The sequence below is a fragment of the Solea senegalensis genome, linkage group LG18 (genome assembly GCF_019176455.1).
Source record: "Solea senegalensis isolate Sse05_10M linkage group LG18, IFAPA_SoseM_1, whole genome shotgun sequence".
NCBI classification, from domain to species: Eukaryota; Metazoa; Chordata; class Actinopteri; order Pleuronectiformes; family Soleidae; genus Solea; species Solea senegalensis.
In genome coordinates, this window is record NC_058041.1 from 15,218,159 (window position 1) to 15,242,529 (window position 24,371).

General features: G+C 42.0%; 1 pseudogene; it reads left to right on the forward strand.

The window, feature by feature from the left end:
- The first annotated feature begins 20,053 nt into the window (after positions 1-20,053).
- On the forward strand, positions 20,054-24,059 carry LOC122759547 (annotated as a pseudogene).
- Positions 24,060-24,371: the final 312 nt, after the last annotated feature.

Here is a 24,371-nt window from a genome sequence, read left to right on the forward strand (position 1 = left end):
CTCCACCAACTGAAAAAGCTGGCAACCACCTTGACCTCATCTTCACCAGAAACTGCTCCACCTCTGACCTCAAGGTAACTCCACTTCATGTCTCTGATAATTTCTTCATTTCCTACTCTCTCCCACTCTCCCAATCTGATGGTCTCATCTCATCAGATATTGCACTTGTCCGTTGTAACATTCGTTCTCTCTCTCCCTCCTCTCTCTCCTCAACTGTTCTATCAGCACTTCCTTCAGCTGACTCCTTCTCCCTCATGCATCCCAACTCTGCCACAGACACCTTCCTCTCTACTCTGTCCTCCTCTCTAGACTCTCTCTGACCGACATCTCTCAGTGGATGTCTGACCATCACCTGAAACTCAATCTCTACAAAACTGAGTTTCTTTTTCTCCCAGGAAAGGGCTCTCCCACCACAGACCTAACCATCACCCTCGACAACTCTGTGGTAACCCCTTCTCATACCACAAGGAACCTGGGTGTGACAATTGATGACCATCTCTCCCTCACTGCCAACATTGCTGCAACAGCTCGATCTTGCAGATACATGTTGCACAACATCAGAAGGATGCAGCCTCTTCTAACCCAGAAGGCGGCACAGGTTCTGGTCCAGGCTCTTGTCATCTCACGCTTGGATTACTGCAACTCCCTTCTGGCTGGTCTCCCTGCGTGTGCCATACGACCTCTGCAACTCATCCAGAATGCAGCAGCTCGACTGGTCTTCAACTTACCGAAATTCTCCCACACTACTCCACTCCTCCGCTCCCTTCACTGGCTTCCTGTAGCTGCTCGCATCCGCTTCAAGACTCTAGTGCTTGCGTTCCATGCTACAAACGGATCCAGTCCAGCCTACATCCAGGATATGATCAAAACCTACACCCCAGCCCGCCCACTTCGCTCTGCATCGGCAAACCGACTTGCTGCCCCCTCACTGAGAGGATCGCAGAGGCATTTACAGAACTCAAGACTGTTTGCTGTCCTAGCTCCCAAATGGTGGGACAAGCTCCCTATCGACATCCGGACAGCAGAAAGCCTCCACATCTTCCGCAGCAGACTAAAAACACATTTCTATCGTCTTTTAACAGTATTATATACAGTAAATCTTGTTACACAAATTAGTTCTAATTTCTAATCAATCATGCCACTCGTTCACATTTACAAATCTTCAATCATTTCATGATGAACTAAAACACATTATTTATATTAAACAAATCAGGGAAAAACAACCTGTACATGCACATATCATGAACTTTAGCGCGCACGCAGCCCCTTTAACTCAACAACATTGAACATGGCGTCCAGAAGTGACGCAGCGAAAATCATCACTATTCATGTGAACAAATCACCCTAACTCAAAACCGAGCACATTGACTCGTTACAGCACTGAAAATGTGCATAGGGGTTAGCAACTTAGCATAGCCAAAATACAGCCGGTCGCCGCTGTCCTGGAACCCTCTCGTGACAACTCAAAAACATATACAGACTTGTGTCTATGAAAGTAAAACAGCACTCCTTCCAGCTCATTAAAAGATCGTGGTAGCATCAGTATCGAGACTTAGCTATAGACATATCACAGTAGCGTCTCTCTCTCCCAGCATGCAATGCACAAATCCCTAGATTTCCTTCATTGAATGTGTATGGAGCACCTTCCTGTGTTCACACAAACCAACTACAACCATACACAGCTTTCTCCACAAATTCAACACGAAAAACTAATTATTTAACACAAAACCATCAATAAAATACAGTAGTACAACAGTAAAACCAATTGTATTTTCATAGGGGTTACATCTGAAAATATTGAAATGTTGCTGAAACCTGTGTGCTATTTCTAGGTTTTGCAGTGTTCCATAAATGTTCAGACAGCAAATACACATGCATGTGGACATCAGTACGATGCGTAAATTCTTCAAATCCAGGGCAGATACAAGAACAGTTATGCCAGGATGGATCCATCTATCAGCTGAAATCTGTTTGCCCACATCTTTCTCCCAGCATAGTCTCAACAGGTGGGGTGGTCATGCCTCCCTGAAAATCTCATAAAATTTAGAGGCTCCGCATTTTTACCTGGACTAACCCCTGAATCCTGGTCACAGGGTCAGGATTATTCCCCTGAGCTTAATGCACTGTCCAATTTGTAGAAACTTCTAAAAATCCTTTTGTTCAAGGTTATACCCCTGCTTAATTTCATCAAATGACCTCAATCCATTTTCGCTAAGCAAGTCACAAAGCAAGTTTGCACTGGGTGGTTTTCACCACATTCTGCAAAGACTGGGCAGTTCCCGTACCAGCCTGCAGATAAGGATGCTCTTGATGATGCAGCAGTAGAAGTTCACCAGGATGTCTGAAGAGAGGGGTGTTTTCTTCTGTGTCCTTACGAAAAAGAGGCGCTGGTGAGACTTCTTGAAGTATTCTTCTTGGTGTTGAGCAGCAAGTAGTTGTCATCACACCACGCAGCCAGACGATTCATCTCCTCCCTGTAGGCTGCCTCATCGTTGTCCCTGATGAGGCCGATCACCATTGTGTCATCTGCAAATTTGAGAATGGAGTTAGAGCCATGTACAGATCTGCAGTCGTAGGTGAAGAGGGTGTTGAGCTGAGCTGTGGGCCACGCCCCTCCAGCCTGGATACACCAGGTTAGAGCCTCTCCCAGCCTGAATGCACCAGGCTGAGTGGACCAGGTGAAGGTGATTCACTAATCAAGTGAGTTTGGAGTCACACACACACAGAATCACTACAGAGCAGCAGTGGAAGAAGGCAGCATGAGAGGAGCAATAAGATCTGGTGGATTGGACTGAAACATCAAGACTGTGCAAAACAAAGCTTTCAAGGAAGACACAGCCGGTGAGCTTGTTGCATCGTCGTAGTCCATTGTTTGCAAGTCATTTTAATGATCTGATTGTAAACTATACATGTTTGTGGGCAAAGCCATGTTAGGAAATACAGTTAAAAAATATTTCATGGTAGTTAAATACAGTTAAAACTAATGCCTCTTAAAATCATGTAAGCTTATGTATTAAAAGATAATTCATTTCATAGTTAAAATCATGAGGTCAAGTCAAATTCCATACTGCCATATTGCATGTGATTTCTGTATTTACTACTTATTTACAAGGTTTATTTCTGGGTATTGAGAACTTAATTCTCAGGTGTTTCACTGAGTGTGTTTATCTTGGTTTCATTGGTGGAAACCAGCAATGTGGAAACCAGCATTGGTGGTCTAACTCAACACATTGATGGATTGGATAACTACTCCACTACCCTTCCCATTGTCTTGTGCAGGTAAATGGGCTCCCAATAGCAATAGCAAGGCAGTGTCCCTGCCTTGCTATTGGGTCCAATCGTAGTGATCATCAATCCGTCATTTCTAACTCAGAGCTAAAACATTGATATTCATGTGATTGTTGTTTATTTTTGTTGTTGTTGTTGTAGAAACCATCTCCATTTGTCAAGTTATTTCAAATTGTAATTATGTGTTGCATCTAGATTGATCGCTAACCTTTACCAGAGTATAATCTTGGCCTGTTCGTTATGTCTCAGCATTGTGGAGTCTGCTTATCAAAGGTTTTTATTAAAGATTTTTTTCTCCATGTTCTTTCACAATCTTGGTGACCTATAATTAATTGTTTATGTAAAGCAACTGAGTTGTTGATTAATTTGGACAAGTCTAAACTTCCCTAAGTTCCCTGGAGAATTTCAAGTATCCATGCTGCATCGAGTGTTTCAATACAGCCATAAATTCAGAGCAGTTTGTTGGCAACTCTGTGGAGATAATAAAATCGCTGAGAAAGCATTTGTGCTTAGAATTCCTCACCACTAAATCAGTCACAACTGTTCTGCTGTTTGCTTTGCAACAGTGTTGTGCCAACTGTTCATTCATGTTGCATTCATCGTGAACTGTTGAATTTTTTTAATGTTTTTCAAAATGTTTAATATGGAAGTTTTGTAACCTGACTGAGCAGATGGTCCATTCTCGTACCAATCTGGGAAGGTTATGTGGAAATATTTGGCATCTGATTGGAAGAACCATCTGTCCATCACAATTGCTTCAGCCAGTTGGGAAATACTGAACCTCCTTTACTCCTTTTCTTTCAGTGAAGAAATACTCACTGATAAAGCCAACCATCATTACTTACTTACCTGTTTAGAAATTGCTGTAGTTTAGTCAAAATTAATGGTGCATTCACAGCAGCCTGATTTAGTTGCAGTTAAATCAAACCCTTGTGCATTTACCCCTTTGTTATATTAATCTGGATTGGACTGAATGTGGTCTGAGACCTTTGATGTGCAACAATCAAACTCTGGTCTGCCTGAATGTGGAGGTCTTGGACTGTTGCAAGTGAACTCTGGAGCATTTGTGTGTGTCAGTGGGGTCCCCACAAGTGTAACCTAACCTATGCCCCTGCAGCCCACAGATGTCAGCTGATGCCCTCCAGATGCATGGCAATTAATCTGGGAGTGCATCCCGCCCTGGTGAATCAGAGTGGAAATGGAACCGTAATAACACACTGGAAAAAAGAGAAATACAATGTGAAAAGTGGTGGCAGAGAACTGCTTCAACCTGCAGAAATTAATATTAACCTACTATTACCTTCATTTGATATAGGATGATGTTTAATCCAAACAGCTAGGGCTAGAGCTAAATCTTGCTCCCTTTAAAAGTTAGCCAGTCTTTTGTTTTTAATTTTATTTGTCATTTGTGGATCACAATTACTAATTGCCTTTTTCTGTGTGTTCTGACACTAAAGGTCTTCCTGTAAACCCCAAACACACATGTGAACCAAACGAGACAATTCCCATGATACCTTGCAGCTTCTTGACCTTATCAAGTTTGGTCGATGAAAAGTTATTACTTTATTTGTTATGTACAGTACATTTCAGCTTCAATAGAATTATTATGCATCATTATTAAACAATTATTAATAATTGTTTAATAATAGCCATTGTTAAGCCCTACAATATCGGGAAAATGTAAATGTTGACATCTGATTATTGACGTTCAGCTCTCTAGTAGTCAATCAAAGTAGTGATTTACTGCAGCTGAGCATCAGACGCTTTCATAGGCTGTGTGACATTTGCACTGTGAGAGATGCAGACTAAGCTGTCCTGGCCCCATTCACTAATAAACAGCTGAAGACGGATCATAAAGATTCCTCAGCCAAACCAGTCACTGAATCATCACTTTGCACCCTCTCAGAAAGCACTGAACCCAAATGCACATATTCATAGTGTCCAAAAATAAAATGTATTTAAAGTATCAAAATAACTTAGGTAGTAAAGCAGATGAACACATGTGATAAACATAAAACAAACCTAAACAGGTGAACCCGTGACATTCTCTCTATCTCCCAGACAGTCTCTGCTATTTTATCTTTGTAAGCAAAGTGGTTACAGGTCTCTGAGCCAGTCACCCAAATCCCTGTATCATTCGTTGATTTGTTTTTCACAATAAAAAAAACAACTTGTTTTTTAGTATTTATTTACAAAATCAAAATGAAAAAAATGGATGTTAGTTGGGTCCGTGTATCTTTTGGTCATTCGATTTTCAATTTACAAACTGATATTTAAAAACAAAAAATTAGTCAGTCATCACCTACTGCTTTATCCTCCACGAGAGGGTCGCGGGGGGTGCTGTGCCAATCTCAGCTACATCGGGTGATAGGTGGGGTACACCCTGGACAGTTCGCCAGTCCATCTTAGGGCCACACACAGAGACAAACAACCATTCACTCCCACGGTCAATTTAGAGTGTCCAATTCACCTAATCCCCACATTGCATGTTTTTGGACTGTGGGAACCCACGCACACACGGGGAGAACATGCAAACTCCATGCAGAAAGGCCGGGGCTCGAACCCTGGTCTTCTTGCTGCAAGGCGAGAGTGCTAACCACTAATTTTCAACAGATGTCAGTAACAATGCAAGTTATCCACACATACAAAGAAATAAAAACATGAATGTCCATGACAAAAGTTATGTGTAAGTAAGTGAAATGACACAGGGAAAAAGTATTGAATACTAAGAAAAAAAGGTGTAAGAAGGCACAGGAAGCCAGTATTTAGGAAGCCATCCTGCCCCCATCAGTGAAGATTAATATCAGCTGGATAAGTCCTAATTGGTAGTCTATAAAGGTTTCTCATTACCAAGGTGACACTCAAGAAGCATTTCAAGATGGGTAAAAGCAAAGAGCTGTCCCAAGACCTTCACAAGCTTATTGTAGACAAACATACGGATGGCATTGGTTACAGATGTATATCTAAACTTCTGAATGTTCCAGTGAGCACTGTTGGAGCTATTATTCGGAAGTGGAAAGAATATCAGTACACCATTAACCGACCACAACCAGGTGCTCCTCGCAAGATTACTGACAGAGGAGTCCATAGAATAATTAGAAGAGTTATCCAAGAACCAAGGACCACTCGCGGAGATCTTCAGAAAGACCTTGAAGAAGGTACAGTTGTTTAAAAAAAAAAAAAACAATTAGTAATGCACTCCACCACCATGGCATCTATGAACGCTCACCACACAAGACACCACTGCTCAAGAAAAGGCATGTGGAAGCTCGCTTAAAGTTTGCTGCACAACATTTGGACAAGCCAATGTTACACTGGGAAAATATAATCTGGTCAGATGAGACCAAAATTGAACTCTGTGGCTGTCATAACATACAATATGTTTGCAGGAGAAATGGCGCTGCACATCAACCAAAAACACCATTCCAACAGTGGAGTTTGGAGGTGGGAGCATCATGGTATGGGGCTGTTTTCAGCATCTGGCACTGGCAGACTTCATGTAATTGAAGGAAGGATGAATGGAGAAATGTATCGTGATATTCTTGATAAAAATTGGCTGCCATCCACCTGGATGCTGAAGATGGTGGACATTTCAGCAATACAATGATCCCAAACACAAAGCCAAGGAAACAATCAATTGGTTTAAGAGAAAGAAAATCAAGCTGTTAGAATGGCCCAGTCAATCACCCGACTTGAGTCCGAATGAAAACCTCTGGAAAGAACTGAAAAACAGAGTTCATAGAAGATGCCCCTGGAACCTTCAAGATTTGAAGACAGTTTGTGTGGAAGAATGGGCAAAAATCACAGCTGATCAATGTGTGCGACAAGTTTCTCCATACAGGAGGCGTCTTGAAGCTGTCATTACCAACAAAAGCTTTTCTACTAAGTATTAAATACATTTCAGCAATTGTATTCAATACTTTCTCCCTGTGTCATTTCACTTTATTACACACAACTTAATTTATGGACTCCTTTGTTTTTATTTTTTTGTACGTGTAGATAACTTGGGTTGTTACTGACATCTGGTGAAAATTTCATCCCAATAGCCCCATCGGAAATATATTTAGTGAGAAAAATGTTGACGCGTTCAATACTTATTTTCTCTGCTGTATATACATACATATATAGATATATATCTATATATCTATATAGATATATATTCATGAATTATATTGTTTTTTCCTGCTTACTACCACTACTCCTAAGGGTCACAATACTGGAAACAAAATGCACGAAAGATTCTTGCTGTACCAGAACAGGACTTCCAGGAGTTTCAGGGCACAAAGAGGAAGAGACAGAGGTAACTTATGTATTCAAATTACTCTCATTTATCCAGTTATTGAAATACATTGTGTGTTGTTTACCCTCCGGTCATTACTGCTTCTGTATGTGGCGTTTATGTTTGGCACATAACGTTCCCATATATTAACATATAATTTGCAGGCTGCTAGGGCAAAAGCTCCCTCACAAAATAATATGTATAATTATAAAGTATAATTAAAAAACAAATCCACATAATCAAGGAGTGAAATTGAGCTTGTTTTGAATGAAATTAATGAAAAACAGCCCTGACCTGGCCAAGCTACATTCATGAATAAAAATATTTGCTATTATTTATTTGCCCCCTTTTCTAATCTTTCAAACAAAAGGTTAGATAGCCATTACCAACACCAATATAACAGTAGCAGCAACTATCTCTTTTTTCCGTTCAGTGGCCGAAAAGATGAAGATGATTTGTTTTTTTAGAGTTCATCAAGGAGCCAGTCTTCACACAATGTTGGAAAAGCATCATTGGCTGCAAAAGACGTGTCGAACAGTGGCTGACTACTGTGCAAAATGTAGGGGGAACTCCAGAGACAGCAACATATTTGAGGTTAATGGTCATTCAGAGGTATTGTCTGTTCTGAAATTTTGCACTTTAATGCAGGCATGATGTATTTGAGTTTACATTAACGACTGAACATTTGGGTCAGAGTTCTTATTTAACACAAAGAAATAAGTTGAACATTTGGTCTTCTGGTCTTATTTACAAGACTATTTCATTGACATTATCTTTATCAAACAGCCACTGCATCTCAAGTTGTACTTGAGATGAGATGGAGCAATGCCTCTTTGAATGGCGCAAAGTCGTTGTTCACTGCTCTCAAGAACAAGTCTGATATGTCTAAAAATATTTCTCTGCAAACTGATTCTCCACTGTAATTTTGTCCTATTCGGTTGGCAAGAGTCGTTCAACTATATGATTCTGAAATCAGAAACACAGATTTTTCATCAGTTCATTTAGTCTGATGGTTTAATGAAAAATATAAATGTTTTCTTCGATTTGGTGCGACATGGTCATGCAGAACTGCTAATCAATCTGTAACTTTATACAGATAAATACATGATTATTATCATGTATATCGGTGGGCGTGAACATTTTCTGTCCCTTAAGTTTATATCTTCGTTTATATATATATATATATTTAAAAATACACCAGACCTCTGGTCACCTTTTTTATTCACTCTTGTGAAATGTATGTTAAGTTATGTTGATGTCTATGTTTCATGTACAGCGTGTGTTTGAAAAACCGGAGTCGAATTCCTTGTATGTGTTACATACTTGGCCAATAAAGCTGATTCTGATTCTGAAGGGAGGCATGACAGAAAATAATTGAGAACTACAGCATTATGCGCAGAAATGACTATATATGCAGGTATCATGTATAATGACTGCTAAGCTATTAAATGTACAGTTTTACCAGGAATTGGTAGGACAATTATCCAAATGGTTAACAATATAAGGTTTCAACAAACTACACTGTGGTTGCTTATGCTGTTTAATATTACGTTATAACCAGATAAGTTATGTCCAATGGCATGTTTATCCTGAAAGTATGAAGTAAGAAAATGTATGTAACTGATGGAAGAAAACAGTGCTGCTGATAATAGTTTTAATAAAAATGTGCATACCACTAGTGTGTTGTTAAAGCAATCATACAAACTATTAAACTGTACCCTTGTTGATGAAGGATGTAAGTAAGGCTTTCTCTCCTGATTTTGGCGATTTGACGACAGCAGCTCCTGCATGAACAGTGTCAAATAAAATTCCATGCCATGATCTACTCGCACCTGATCACACATTCCATTGGCAAGTACTGCAGACCTATTGGATGAAAAAAATAATAATAATTCATGCAAAACTGTTTTGAATAAGTTGTTCTAAGTATTAGCTATGACATGATAACAATATTATAGTCGACTGACAATAACAATGTAGATGTTTAGCAGTCATTTAGCCACATTCTGCAACTAAAGGCTTAAGTGTATGGGATTAATAAATGTTGCTTTGTCATTTGCATTTTTTTTCTTTTTTCTCCATTGTCTAAAATGAATTATAATTGACAGGTGGGTCAATGAATAGGGGAGATCTGCAAATAGCCAACACAAAAGAGCAGTGTTGGGAACGTTACTTTAAAAAAGTAATTAGTTATAGTTACTCACTACTTGTTCCAAAAAGTAACTGAGTAAGTTACTGAATTACTCTATAATAAAAGTAACTTGTTACCAGGGAAAGTAACTATTTGCGTTACTGTTAAAAAAAAGTTCACAAGTCAGTTGAAGTGAGTAGAACAGACAGATGTTTGTACATAACTTTCTATATTTATTGCACGTAGACGATGGCAAGATGTTTATCCTGCACTTCAAGTATTATCTTTGTAAGAAAAGTAAACAGTTACACCATATAAAGTGCATTTAACTCTAGCAAATTAAATCAAACTCTCTCAACCTGAGACGACAAAAGTAAACTTTTAAACAACAAAAAAGTTTGTTTAGCTCTGTAGTCTTATTCTTAATTAAATAAATCAAACTCTCAATAATCAGTGTGTTTGGCAACTAACTTATGCGTGTGCCATTGTGAGATTATTCATTAAATTAGAATTGCTTACAACGGAGTTTTTGCTCCGGGACATAATGTACACATTACATGTATGTTCTTGCCTTTGATCACAATGAACTTGAAGAAGTGATTTTATCGCCACAAACAATGAAAATGCCAACGTTACATCGGAATCCTGACTCGCCATCTCTGCTGCTTCATCGATTCTCTGTTGTGTGTGTGTGTGGCGCGTATGCTGGAATTCGTGAAACGTGACTCTGCCTTAGTCAATCATAATCGAAAAAATTGTGTTGGGAACTATAACTGAATACCTTGAGACCTCATAAAATATTCATGCACAAGATATTTTTGATAAAGAACCATTAGTAATGTCCATATGATTACTGGGCAGGTAGAGGCAAAGAATAAAATAGCCAGAAGTCTAATAAATTCATAGTTGCATAACTTTCCTAAAAAGCAGCCTTGAAAACCAGAGACTACACTTTTTGTCATATTGTTATGATATCCAAAATCCCAGACCATATCTAGTATCATAGCACAGCACAATATTGATATAATATCCATAAATTGGCCGACAACCATTGTCTTGCAGAAATGACATTTAATTAATCCCTTTAGCACCCACAACAATACATGGGCTATTACCTGAAAACATCTTGGTAGATCACTAGGTTATTTTTTATAGGCATTGTATAATGAGCAACAACCTTTTTGCTGAGGCCATCAATGGCTACAACATGGGTGACCCCAAACATAACCAGCTTTTCATCTTGGTCCATATGAACCTTTTGACCCATATAGTCTGCTTGATATGGTGTGGGGTTGAGATTGCAGGCACCAGAAAAGATAGGAAAATTCATTATCACAAATATGAAATCCCATTACTCCTTCTCTGCAATTGTTGCAGGTTTTGCAAATATAATTCAATCTATTTGTAATTATAATTAAATATATTGTCACAAAAATACTTGCTACACAGTTTTTAATAGTGCAAGGCACGTTAAAGGCGTTTAGCGCATAAAGCGTTTCCATGACGACTGACCGGAAAAAAGTGACGTCATGTTTACGTAACTCCCGATTGATAAAATTAGTCTCTAAAGTAACGCTAAACTTTAAACAGAGGCGCACATATGCAGTACACAGGTACGCTGGTTATTTGTAGCGCTGCTCTTTTCGTTTAATAAACAGACCGCTCCAGTTTGACTGTAGGCGCGCTAACAGAGCTAAAGGAGCTAACTGGTAAACGGTGCCTGGACTTGTGTGTCGCGGCATGAAAAACTGCGTTACTTTAGAGACTAATTTTAACGATCGGGAGTCAAGTAAAAAGTCTTTGTCTGGTCAGTCGTCATGGAAACGCGCCATGTGTTAATGTTAATGCTGGTAATGTGCCCAGCACAATTTTTTAATCTTATACAAACTACACATCCATTCCACAGGTTTGATAATGCAAAATATAAAGTCTGAGACAGTAACATAGGCTACCTGACGTCTTGCCTCATGATAAGGCTGATGCAAAGTCCTGAGCACTGATCCAATTTGTGTCTCTGCAGCATGCACTCCTTTCATGGCGAGGTACATCATCCTCCTTCCGTATGTAGGTCCCGTCTAAAAAATAAAAACCATGACTTTAACATTCCAAAATTATCCCAGCTGATTTGTTTGTCATGAAAATAGACATGTGTAACACATACACATACACACCAAAGTAGCAAAGGGGAGATATAGCAGGTTCCTACCTCAGTTATGGCTTTAGCCACCTGGAACTCCAAATGGGTGTCGGGGAGTCCCATCAAGCTTGAGCCTTTTTCAATGCAAAATCTCCTCACATTTTTTGCAGAAAATCCTCTCTCACCCCCATTTTTGTGCAATATGCGTGCAGAGATTTCTGCAGATGGATGGCCTCGTTTTGCCATGTCTAAAATGATGTCAGAGTAAGGTTCCAAAGACATTTTGGCCTGGGCAAGGCGAACCACATGTAGCCTTCCGGTCAGACAATATGAAAAAAAGCGTTTCCTGCCTGCATTTTCCGTTTCTGTCTTCTAGTGATTTTAATTTTTGTTATTATCTAGAAAATGAAAAACAAATCATTTTTTAAATTTAGTCCATCCCTTTCTGACTTTGACAAAGAAAAAAGCCTTGTAATTCAATTGAAATTTTTCTATTTTAAAACTAAAATTAAATAACCACTAATTTTTTGTTTTTAAATATCCGTTTGCGTATTGAAAATCGAATGACCGAAAGATACACGGACCTAGTTGGCTATTCGTTTTTGTGTCACAGGAATATTTTTCTGTAACTTTCGTTTTCTTTGATGCTTTTTGCCTGATTTCCCTAAATCAGATCAAATGTTGATTGTCTATTCACTGAGTTTATCAGTGAATCAAAAATGTTGTAAAATCCAAAATGTTGCTGTCACAGAACTCAGGGATTTTATATATTATTGTCCAAAAAAATAATGAAAACATTAAGTGCTTTTATGATGATTAAAAAAAACAATTATATTCAGTATTAACCAAAAATATTATTTGTGGTCTCATTGCTATGCTTTGTATATTGTGTATTTTGGTTTAAATATCAAAGTTCAAATTTGTAACTTTGTAATGCCTGCAAGAAGAAAAACACCCTGTACAGACAGTACATGAGATTAAGGACGGAACAGTCAGAAATGAGATACAAACGATACAGGAACAAGCTAAACAGTATCCTAAATATTTGCAAGAAAGAATATTACAGTAATCTGCTAGCAGAAAACATGAACTATACTAAAAAACTATGGGACATTCTAAATGATGTGATCGAAAACAAAAACACAAAACCGAGCTATCCTCTATACTTCAAGGACAACAACAAGAATGAAGATAACAAGGAAATCATAGCAGAAAGATTTAATGAATTTTTCGTCAATGTGGGGCCGAATCTGCCAAAGAACATTCCTGACTCACTCCTTCACTGGGACCACTTTGATAAGGACAGAGACAGAAACCCAAGCACAATGTTTCTCACCCCAGTGAAGGACAGAGGGATTAGACGAATGAAAGTAGTGAAAGTAGTGCCATTGTTCAAGAAAGGTGACATACATGAATTTACTAATTACAGACCAGTCTCAATACTACCACAGCTGTCAAAAATTCTGGAGAAACTATTTAACGATAGGCTACACTGTAAAAAAAATCCTGTTGTTTTTACAAAAAAAACTTGGCAGCTGTGGTTGCCAGAATAATTTTGTAGAAAATACAGTGAAAATGTTTTTCACTTTACAGAACAAGCTGTACATTTTACAGTTTAAAACTGTAGTAATTTACATTTTTTTTTACCCGTAAATATAACAACTGTTTTCTGCTGAATTAACATGCCGAAGATGCTGTTAAAACAAATTATTTCTGTGATATTTACATGCAATTGTTGCATATTGTACGTTTATGCCCATTCAATTTGACAAAAAATATGAACCTAATAACGTTTTTTGACTGTAAAAGTCTCATTATAAAGCAGTTGTTTTAACCAAATTTCATTGACATTTTTACTGAAAAGTTTTTTTTAAATAGTGTCTTATGTAGTATTAATGACAACGTTTTACAGTAAAATCAACACCTAAATACTGCAAATGTATTTATTACAAAGGGCGTAAAAACTCGTTTTGACTCCAACCGAGTATTAATCTCACAGTAAAACTGCCTAAAAATTTTTTTGAGGATTAGATCTCAGCAGAATACTAACTTGTCTATACATTACAGGCGGATTGAATAATATTTCAGACAATTGTCTTTTAAACTGCAGTGCAATCTTTTTTAAATGTTTGCCCTTTACAAAGAATGTGGAAAACAGTGTTAACAGATTAGGCATTCAAAATGTGTTAGTGCACTTAAAGAGGAAATAAATCAAATAACTTGCCTTTCCAAGAATTTATTAATCCCACAGAAGGCTTTTCTTTAACAGTTTAAGGTCAGTTAAATTGCTTAACATAGATACAGTGTGTTGTATACAGGTTGAGAGTGAAATGTAGAGCCTTTTAAGGCAAACGACACATATAACTATGTAGATAAAGAACAATGAACAACTTGGAACAATGGGGGCACTGGTTATGGTAAAAACTTCTTTAACTTCTTTAACAGCCAACTGAAGAATGCGTCTATATGTGTTTTTTGTGATCCAAAATGAACGTTTCAACTCGTTATCATACAAAACATATCCCAAATCCTTTTTACACAGGAATTACCCTTTAAGCCTGAAATACAAAGAACATAATGGGCTGATATAAACCTTCAAGCTGTGAGTGGTCCATGTTCAGACATCGCACCATTCATGATCCGAAAGATCCTGGATCAAGGTGAGGACCCTTGGGTTGACGGTAAGACGGGATGTGTTGGTCTTCTCCACTTTAGTGCCCTTCTCTGGGTTGATGGAGAAAAAACACCTTGGAGAGAGAAAAAGAACAACAGAAGACTGTATAAATAAAAATGCTTTATCTACTGTAAAACACTCATCATTTATTTTCAAGCTATCATGTTCAAACGGCACCTATAAAATTAAAATGTCTCCTATCCGGAAAAAGCAGTTACTTTAGATTAGTTTCAGATCAATAGCGACAATGTTGGTAAAAGCCAAGCACAAAAGACACACCTTTGCAGAAACTCCAGCGTTGATGCCAGCTCTGACGGGTAATGAATGTTGAAACAATAGAAGCTCCCAAACATCAAGCACAGGGCAGAAATGAATGAGGGGATGTGGTCGTTGACGATATTTCGATCCACGCTCAGCATGGTGCGCCTTGAAGAAAAGCAGGATTGTCCTAAAGAGGAAAAAAATATAAAAACATTGAAAGGCATGTCTTCCTGAAACATTTAACAAAACTTTTTAAGCCCTTTTCTTTAACAGTTTAAGGTCAGTTAAATTGCTTAACATAGATACAGTGTGTTGTATACAGGTTGAGAGTGAAATGTAGAGCCTTTTAAGGCAAATTTGACTAAATTACTGAAAAAAGATACTTACCACACACAACAATGGTAGGGGTCAAGTGGACTTTTTCCATCTGTATTTCCTCGGCCAGACACGTGTCCTCCACATAACAGAACATTGCGTCTTCTTTCTCATCGAAGTATGACAGCAGAAGCAGCACCATCTCTTTGACATCTTCAGAGAGACCACACAGCTCTCCTCTCATCGCTTTTAACTTTGTTAAAGCCTGTAGGAACCTTTTGTTCTTGTGGACAGCAACAGTGTTCAGGTAGTTCAGGAGTCGTTTCCCTTTCATATCCAGATTCCTCAAGAACGTTTCTTGAAGCTCAATTCCGGTGAGTTCCCTGAAGTGGACTGCCAAGCCAAGTTCCTCAAAGAAAAATGGCCACTGTTCCAGGAGATGCTTGATGTTTTTCCCCTGGTTAACTTCTTTACGCTGAGAGTAGAAAGTGTTCTTCATTAGGCTTTTGAGCTCCTCTGAATTAACGTCCGGTCTCTTAATTTTTTCTCTCTTTTCCTTCTGGCTCTCTGGGGTCTCTCCAAGAGGAAGGAATTTTGGATCCCAGGTTATGCACCCATAAGTGTCCTGGATCGCTGCTCTCTTTTCTGGGGGGACTTCATCGGTGTCAGAATCATCAGTGCGATACCTTCGCTTTCTTATTTTTGGGGTTGTTGATCGCTTCACATTCTCGATTCGGTTTTGCAATTGCTTAACAAGAGAGTGATACCCTTGCCCAATCACGTCTCCTTCTATGACGTCTTCCAAAGATTTGGGATATTTTGATACCATCTTTTTTGCAACTTCAATAGAGCTCCTTCTACTTATGCAGGAACTTTTTTGTGTCATCTCATGAACCACAAGTCGGACCATCTCCCTTCTCATTCGTGGACTTGGTCGCTTTTCTCTCTCCAAAGTTTGCATCAGTTCCTCTTGGAACTTATCCCACGGAATCACAAAGGTATCCACCCAGTCGACATGAGGGCTTTGGCTGCTGTTTGAAGAGGTTGGGGTTAAACTTTCTGGTGAAAGAGACTGCGAGTATGGAGGAGGTCCTGGCGAAGTATCAACAGATGAGCTGCTGGTTGTAATACTTGACTTCCATCTCTGTTTCAAGACAGCAGCGACTTTTCGTGCTTGAATTGGCCTCAGCGCAAGCAGCAAGTCAGCTTCCTCAATAAACTGGAAATCATCATAGGTCTCTACCCCAAGGGATTGTAAGTGCTCTTCTAAAACATCCTTTGTCATCTCTGGAAGGTCAGGCAAGACCTCAGTGATTGCGGAGCGTAGAAACGATTGCTCCAAGTCAGTCATATCTATAATCAAAGAATGACAACTGAAGATAAATAAATAAGCCAGTTATTTAACACATACAGTTAAGCTGAAACTCTACTTGATTGCAAAGTGTTATGCGATTGATGATTTAGACATTTATGCATCTTAAAAGGATAACTAAGATCACTTTCAATAACCACCATTTCAAATGGTGTTTTTGAATTTTTACCAAGCATACTATTTTTAGAATAGTTTCTTAATCTCATTGGCCAGGATCATGTTTATTTCGACAGCACACTGTGTTTTAGGGGAATGACTTGTGCCCCGTTCACAATGTATGATGGTAATGGGTAGAAATCTACCAAGTCATTAATGTTAAGACATTGCATCCTTGTACTCTGTTTTGTCACTGAGTACATATGGTATTCAGAATGATAGTCAGCTTCATGTACATCAATGACAAAATACACAGCTGCTTCCTTTTTAATGAAAATGATGACAAGTTCTCCAAACTCCATGGACTCATCATTTTTTGACACAAGGAAATTCCCTTTTTTATATGATGTGCCTTTATACTGTATGTTGGTGGAAACAGTAGTATTGTTTTCATCAAAGCCAAACTCTCCGACTGCATGTTTAATTGTGTCACTGTAGAGGTTGGGGTAAAAAATACAGCTGTCTTTGACTTGCAGGAGCCGAGTGCATCCTGGCCCAACTGCAAGATATGCCTGAAACAGCTGATGTCTTTCAGCTTAAGTCAGACAGATGTTTTTGAAGTTTTTCAAATGCCTGGCACATCTTTTGAAGTAGCTGTGTTTACTTTCAAAACGCATCGTCCATACTCTGATTAAAGGGCCAAATTTCAAGATTAGTGCTGGATAGTGCCGCATGAAGTGGTGTTTTGGTTTGAGTGTAGTCTCAGGAAATAAACACTTTCTTGATTCCAAATATTCTTGGATAAGAATGTCAAGATAGGCTACCTGGGACAACGAAATCTTTTGCGCACAAATCAAATCGACAATATCTTTAAGCTGAAGAGTTAACTGCCATACACAGTCTTCTGGATTTTGCACTTTGTCACCAATCAATACAGGGAGAAACCTTAACAAATTCCAGTTCTGAATAGCTTGACCCGAAAGCTTGGACACCTCCGAGTTGACAGCACACGGCTTTGTGAGAGCATCAGATCCTTTGTACTGGAACTGTTTGATGCGTCGGTTCAAAAGTGGATATGTAAGCCATTTCTTTTTCTTTATGAAGTACTTCAAGTACAGTGCAACATCATAGGATAAGACACCCTCAAATATGTCATGTCCTAAGCAAGGAGGGAGACCGGGATTGCGAACATGAAAAGATTTCAGATCATTGAAAACAGATTTTTGCTTTATCCCTTTCATGTGTTGACTGTCTCCAGCTTGTAGGTCACTAACAGCAGAATCGTAGCTTTCAGGGCTCCGCTGCGGAGCACATACATTTGGATTGTCACTCTGAAACTCACTGCGTGTAATTTCACAGTACCTGCAAAAGTACTCAGAACGACTAGTTCTGAGTTTCAGTAAAGTTTTCAGTAAACCCACCAATGCCGTGTGATCCCAAATTATCACCAGCAATACAATACAGAGCCCCTTTGACTGTTTCACCCTGTACAGTAATTCCATTTTCCTCCAAATCTTTCAAATCCATTAGCATCTCTGAGAAAACTTTCGCATTTCCAAATTGTTTTAGGTCAGACTCACAACACAGTAAGACAAGGGACATGTGATCAGTATTGGACCACACATGAGCAGGTAAGTTTGCCACAGAAAGGTAGACTGCAAGTACTTTGTGTTTTTTCCTGGCAGAGCCTAGGGGATTGACAATTTCAAAGGCATCCTGGTACAGAATTAGCTTCAGGCATCCTGGATTGTCAATGAAGAACTGGTTGGATTTAAAGTTCTGTCCATCATTTAAGTCACCAAAAGTTTCAGAGTCTGTTTCACAAGACTGCTGGGACACTGAATTCTTCCAAAATTCAGATTCCAACAAACAATTTACTGTTTGTTGCACAGGTATGTAATAGGCACACTTTTCTGTCATATTTTCATCATTTCCTAATGTTAGTTTTTTTGGCTCTATGTATTTGAACATCTTCTTGAATGTTTGAGCTCTTGCGTATGTTGTTCTCAGTGGTCCCTGATGACACAGAGAGAACAGATCTGAATCCTTCACAAAACCACGTATTTTAGCAATAGCATCATCTGGAAGACGCATGTCATTTTTCAAAAGTGAATGAAGTTTACTTAATGTGTACTCCTGTCCTAATGTATGCACATTTTGCATTTCTTCAACACTCGTCTGGATTGTTGAGTTTGGAAGGAGGAGCTGTCCTTGCAACTTTAGGTAGAATAAACATACATTCCTTAGGTAAGTGTCATTGAAATTCTGTGGATACTCAATTCTTTCATTTGTTTCCTCATTTGTGTTCTGAGGGGCATCCTCACATGCACTGATAGCAGAAGCCTGGGATATAGTTTCTCTGTACATATCTCTTACACTATCCACAGAAAATGCTCTATGTTTCCTGGACATATGAGCAGTAAATGATGAACCCCACAGTGAACCCCCGCCCTCCCCGTCAACAATTTCGCCAGCCTCCCCCCTCAACAATGTCACCCGTAATCGCGCCCCGTCCGTCCGTCAACAAATCCGCCAGTCGCCGCGCGCCCCCCCGTCCGTCCGTCAACAAATCCGCCAGCCGCCGCGCCCCCCGCGTCAACAACTCCTTCACTCGGGGGGCGCAGAACCGCCACTGATGCCACATGTCGCCCCTCCAGTAAATGCTCTTTTAGGTGTACAGTTACCGAGGATACAGCTTTAAAAGCTGCGTAGGTCGAAAATGTCCGCTTGCAGTCAGCGCCAACACATTTGAAAAAACAACGCGGTTCATTTCTGTGAACTCTACAATGCAACACAAACCCCCTCAATGTCTGCAGTGTTTGACTACAAAACGGGCAGACAATCATTTTTAGCTTATTAACATTACCGCCTGCTAAAAAAGCTAAATGAGTTTAGCAACAGATAGCATGAACACACCGTGGACTAGTGGACTACTCTAAGTAATAACTAAGTAATAACTCCGACGGACGGAGGGTTAACCCTCCGTCCGTCGGAGTTATTACTTTTGTAGATCCTTGACAAAATACAGAAACTAGTATCTTTCTGTTAACCAACTCTCATGTTCTCTTTCAAACCTCCCTCGGTATCTCACTATGGGAAACGCCCTCTGCGTGACCGATCATGGAAGCTCCAATGACACCACGTCTGTCATATGACAGACCAATCAGCTCGAGATGCACGGGCCAGCTCGCCCCCCTTATAAGCACCTTGCGCTCCGCACCCACCATTCTCGCTTTCTTCCACCGTGAAGATCACCGAGATCCTCAGTGGTCCTGTTTGAGATTATTCATTTAACTGCTCTTCCGACGCGCCGTCAAGGTAGTCACCGAGCGTAAATATTTCTATATTCAGGACTGTACACGGTTTTTTGTTTCTCGCTGCTTTCGTTGAGAAAGCTAGGTGTTTTTACACTTTCGTTAGCCGTCGAGGTCTGACGTGGTGTTTCTTTTCTTTACTGACTGTCAAGGTTAGGTATGACTACCGCATCCTCTAAGGGGACAATGGCCAGCGGCAAGGTGAAAGACGTCGAGTCCCGCCCTTGTCCAGCCGCTTGCGGTTTCGCAATTTCGGGGAGAGACCCACATCCTCTCTGTATTGCTTGTATGGGAGTCCAACATGCTCAAGCGTCACTCGCGGACTCCGAGTGCTGCCAGCACTGCAGCGCCTTGCCAGCTAGAATTCTGGAGCGGCGCCTAAGAGTTTCAGCCGCTTCTAAGGCCGACCCCTGCCTCTCGGACAGTGTGGATAAGCCGAAGCCGACTAGGGCTAAAGCCAGCGCAAGCTGGGACACCCTCATGGAGGAGGATTTCCCGCCGTTGTTCGAACAGCTCCTAGAGTCGGAGGAAGAGTTTGGGGAAAAGGGTGTGGAGGAGGATGATAATCTGGATCTTCTCAATGACGAGAACGACGACGATGACGAAGACGCCATCCTCCCCTCAGCCCAGACTTCCTGCCCCGGCAGCTGCCTCAGTGGAGAAATCCAACCCTCCCCTGTTCCCCTGGTCGGCATAGGTGCTGTGGTTCGTGGGGACAGAAGCTCAGCAGTCAACACTCACGGAGATCTCTGCTCTGAGCCCCCCCGGAACATACCGGTTGTTTCCCTCTCCTCCCAAGAGACGGAGGATGGACATGTTGGACCAATGTTCCGGTCAGCGCTGTGTAACGGCCCCGTTTGGTCATTCCGTTCACAGACCGAAGCAAGCACTCGTTCCCCCAGTGCAGAGTTTGTATCCCCCCCCTCAAGTTCAGAGGGTAGAGGGAAAACGTGCTATGTTCACACCAAGCACTTCACATGGTTTTTTAATAAACACGCTGTTGCATCCAGGCTTATTCATAAAGCCGAGGGCAAGGCTAAAACAAAACAAAACAAAAAAACAAGAGGTGCAGGACAGTCTGTCGCCACCAGAGGGCGCAACTGGTCCGTTAAGCTTCAGGCCCCCTGGTCCTCTCGCTGTCAGAGCGGAGGTTTGGCGCGCATGCGCAGTCAACCCCTGGTTGTTTACAACCGTTGTCAGGGGTTACAGGCTGCAGTTTGCGATGAAGCCACCTTGCTTCAACGGGGTGCTGACGACAGAAGCTTCTGGGGAAGCCGCGGAGGCTTTAGAGAGCGAAATATCTTCTCTATTAAGCCGAGGGGCGGTTCGCATTGTACCGGAGGGGGAGAGAGATCAGGGTTTTTACTCCCGTTATTTTCTCATCCCAAAGAAAACCGGTTCGTTACGTCCGATCCTGGATCTGCGTTGCCTCAATCTACACCTCCGAAAATACAAGTTCAAATTGCTCACACACAATGTTCTGTTCCGATCCATCAGACCAGGAGATTGGTTCACTTCTGTGGATCTGCAGGACGCTTATTTTCATATAAGCATATATCCAGCACACAGGAAATATCTCAGGTTTGCTTTCAGGGGAGCAGCCTACGAGTACCAGACCCTGCCTTTCGGGCTGTCGTTAGCTCCGAGGGTCTTCAGCAAATGTGTGGAAGCAGCTCTGAACCCGGTGCGAGCATCGGGCCTCAGAGTGTTTGCTTATCTGGACGATTTTCTCCTTTGCGCTCCCAGCAGGGAGGAGGCGAAGAGGGACACGCAGAGACTGATAGTCAGGCTGCACAGCCTAGGCTTCAGTATAAACCTCACAAAGAGTGTTTTGTCTCCCACTCAGAATATCGAGTATTTGGGTCTCGAAATAAACTCGGTTTCATTTCGGGTTTTTCTGTCTCAGGTTCGGGCGGAAAATTTTCGCCGTCACTTGGCTCTCTTTCAGCGGGGAAATTCAGTGTCATTACGAGACTGTCTCCGGCTGTCAGGGCTGATGGCATCATCAATCTCTGTCGTCCCTCACGGACTGCTGAAAATGAGGGATTTTCAGCGCTGGGTAACCTCGCTGTGCCTGGACGCACGACGTCACCTCAGACGTATGGTGAGGGTTTCCCCGGAATGCTGCCTAGCTCTCCGTTACTGGAGAGACCCGGGGATATTCACTTCCGGCGTCCCACTGGGAGCCGTAGTGATGAGGAAGACAGTTACGACAGATGCCTCGTTAACGGGGTGGGGAGAGGTTTTCGAGGGGAGGTCAGTGAACGGGACCTGGCCCCCGACGCTTCTCCAGGCACATATAAACTACCTGGAGCTGTTGGCTGTTTTCCTGGCACTCAAACATTTTCTGCCTCTCCTGGGAAGGTGTCATGTGTTGGTCAGAGCGGACAACACAACAGCCGTAGCCTACATAAACAGACAGGGAGACACGCGCTCTGTGAAGTTACACAGGCTGGCTCAGAGTCTGATATTATGGGGCAGCGAACACCTGTTATCGTTACGCGCGGCGCACGTGCCGGGTGTACTGAACAGCGGCGCGGATTTACTCTCCAGAGGGAATCCCCTGTATGGCGAGTGGAGACTGAACCCCGAGGTGCTCCACCAGGTATGGGAGAGGTTCGGCCGAGCGTCCGTAGATCTCTTCGCATCGCACGAAAACGCACAGTGTCCCCTGTTTTTCTCGTTAAGAGACCGGGACGCACCGCTGGGTGCGGACGCACTGGCGCACCCGTGGCCAAACGGGCTGCTGTATGCGTTTCCTCCGCTCGGCCTCATCACTCCGATTCTGATCAGGGTGAGGGAACAGAAGTTATCACTAATCCTGATAGCTCCTTACTGGCCCAGCAGACCGTGGATGGCGGAGCTGATGCAGCTCGTCCACAGCCAGCCATGGCCGTTGCTGTTACGCGCGGACTTGGTGTCACAAGCGCGCGGGCAGATTTTTCATCCACACCCCGAACGGCTGGCTCTCTGGGCTTGGCACGTGAGAGGGTGAATTTACACGAGTCTGGTCTCCCATCTAGGGTGATTGAGACTATTCAATGCGCAAGGGCGCCATCCACGCGATCACTGTATGATAATAAATGGCGCATGTTTGAACGGTGGTGTGAGGCTAAGCAGATTATTCCGTTTCAGTGCACGGTCCCAGAGGTGTTATGCTTCCTGCAGGACTTAATGGACGGTGATAAAGCTTTTTCCACCATTAAGGTTTATTTGGCCGCTGTTTCAGCTTGTCATGTGGGGTTTGGAGGTGCACCTGTCGGGCAACATCCTCTAATTAAGAGGTTCATGCGGGGTGCGCGCCGCCTACGGCCCGTGCGTAAACCTCTGGTCCCGTCATGGGATTTACCCATGGTTCTGGAGGCGCTCTCAGGGTTGCCCTTCGAGCGTTACAGTTTGCTGATTTAAAGGTACTCTCCCTTAAAACTATCCTGCTGCTGGCTTTGACATCAGCTAACAGGATCGGTGAGTTACATGCTTTGTCTGTGCACGACTCATGTATGCAGTTCTCTGCAGATTATGGGACAGTGATACTACGTCCTAACCCGGCATTTGTGCCTAAGGTTTGTGATTCTGCCTACAGCTGTTCCACACTTGAGCTGCTCGCTTTTCACCCACCGCCGTTTGCAGGAGAGGTTGAAAAACGGCTCAATGCTCTGTGTCCTGAGAGCTTTACGCATCTACGTGGACAGGACCAAAGGGTTCAGAAAGAGCAACCAGCTTTTCGTGTCCTGGGCTCCTTCTCACAGGGGGAGGGCCCCGACGCGCCAGCGCCTGTCACACTGGGTGGTGGAGGCTATAATCCTGGCTCACGAGAGTCGTGGGTTGCAACCCCCGGATGGGCTTCGGGCCCACTCCACCAGGGGCATAGCCACCTCATGGGCCCTTTTCAGGGGCGTATCAGTGAGGGATATTTGTGCCGCTGCCAGTTGGGCATCCCCACACACGTTCATTCGGTTTTACAGGCTGGATGTGACCAAGACTTCTCTGGCTCATTCAGTCCTGAGTGTGGGTTCAGGTTGATTGCGTGCTAGCCCATGGGGAGGGTTTTAGGGTGTCGACCCACTGCGGGTCGCGGCTTTGAGGGCTTCGGAGCATGCAAATCCGGGAGTGGGCTATATCTCCCATAGTGAGATACCGAGGGAGGTTTGAAAGAGAACGTTAGGTTACTCACGTAACCCCGGTTCTCTGATAACCGAGTGAGGTATCTCACAAACACTGCCCTACTTGCATAGGTGGGGTGTCATTGGAGCTTCCATGATCGGTCACGCAGAGGGCGTTTCCCATAGTGAGATACCTCACTCGGTTATCAGAGAACCGGGGTTACGTGAGTAACCTAACGTTTTCAAGTTTTAAGAAAATGAATTGTTACCACTTACCAGCGATTCAGAGGGTAGTTCTAGCCGCCCGTGTCATGGACCTGAGTCGTGTTCACCAGACTTCGGTCACTGGGCAGACTGCTCGCTCGGTGCGCGGGGATCGAGACGTGAACTTGTTAAAACAG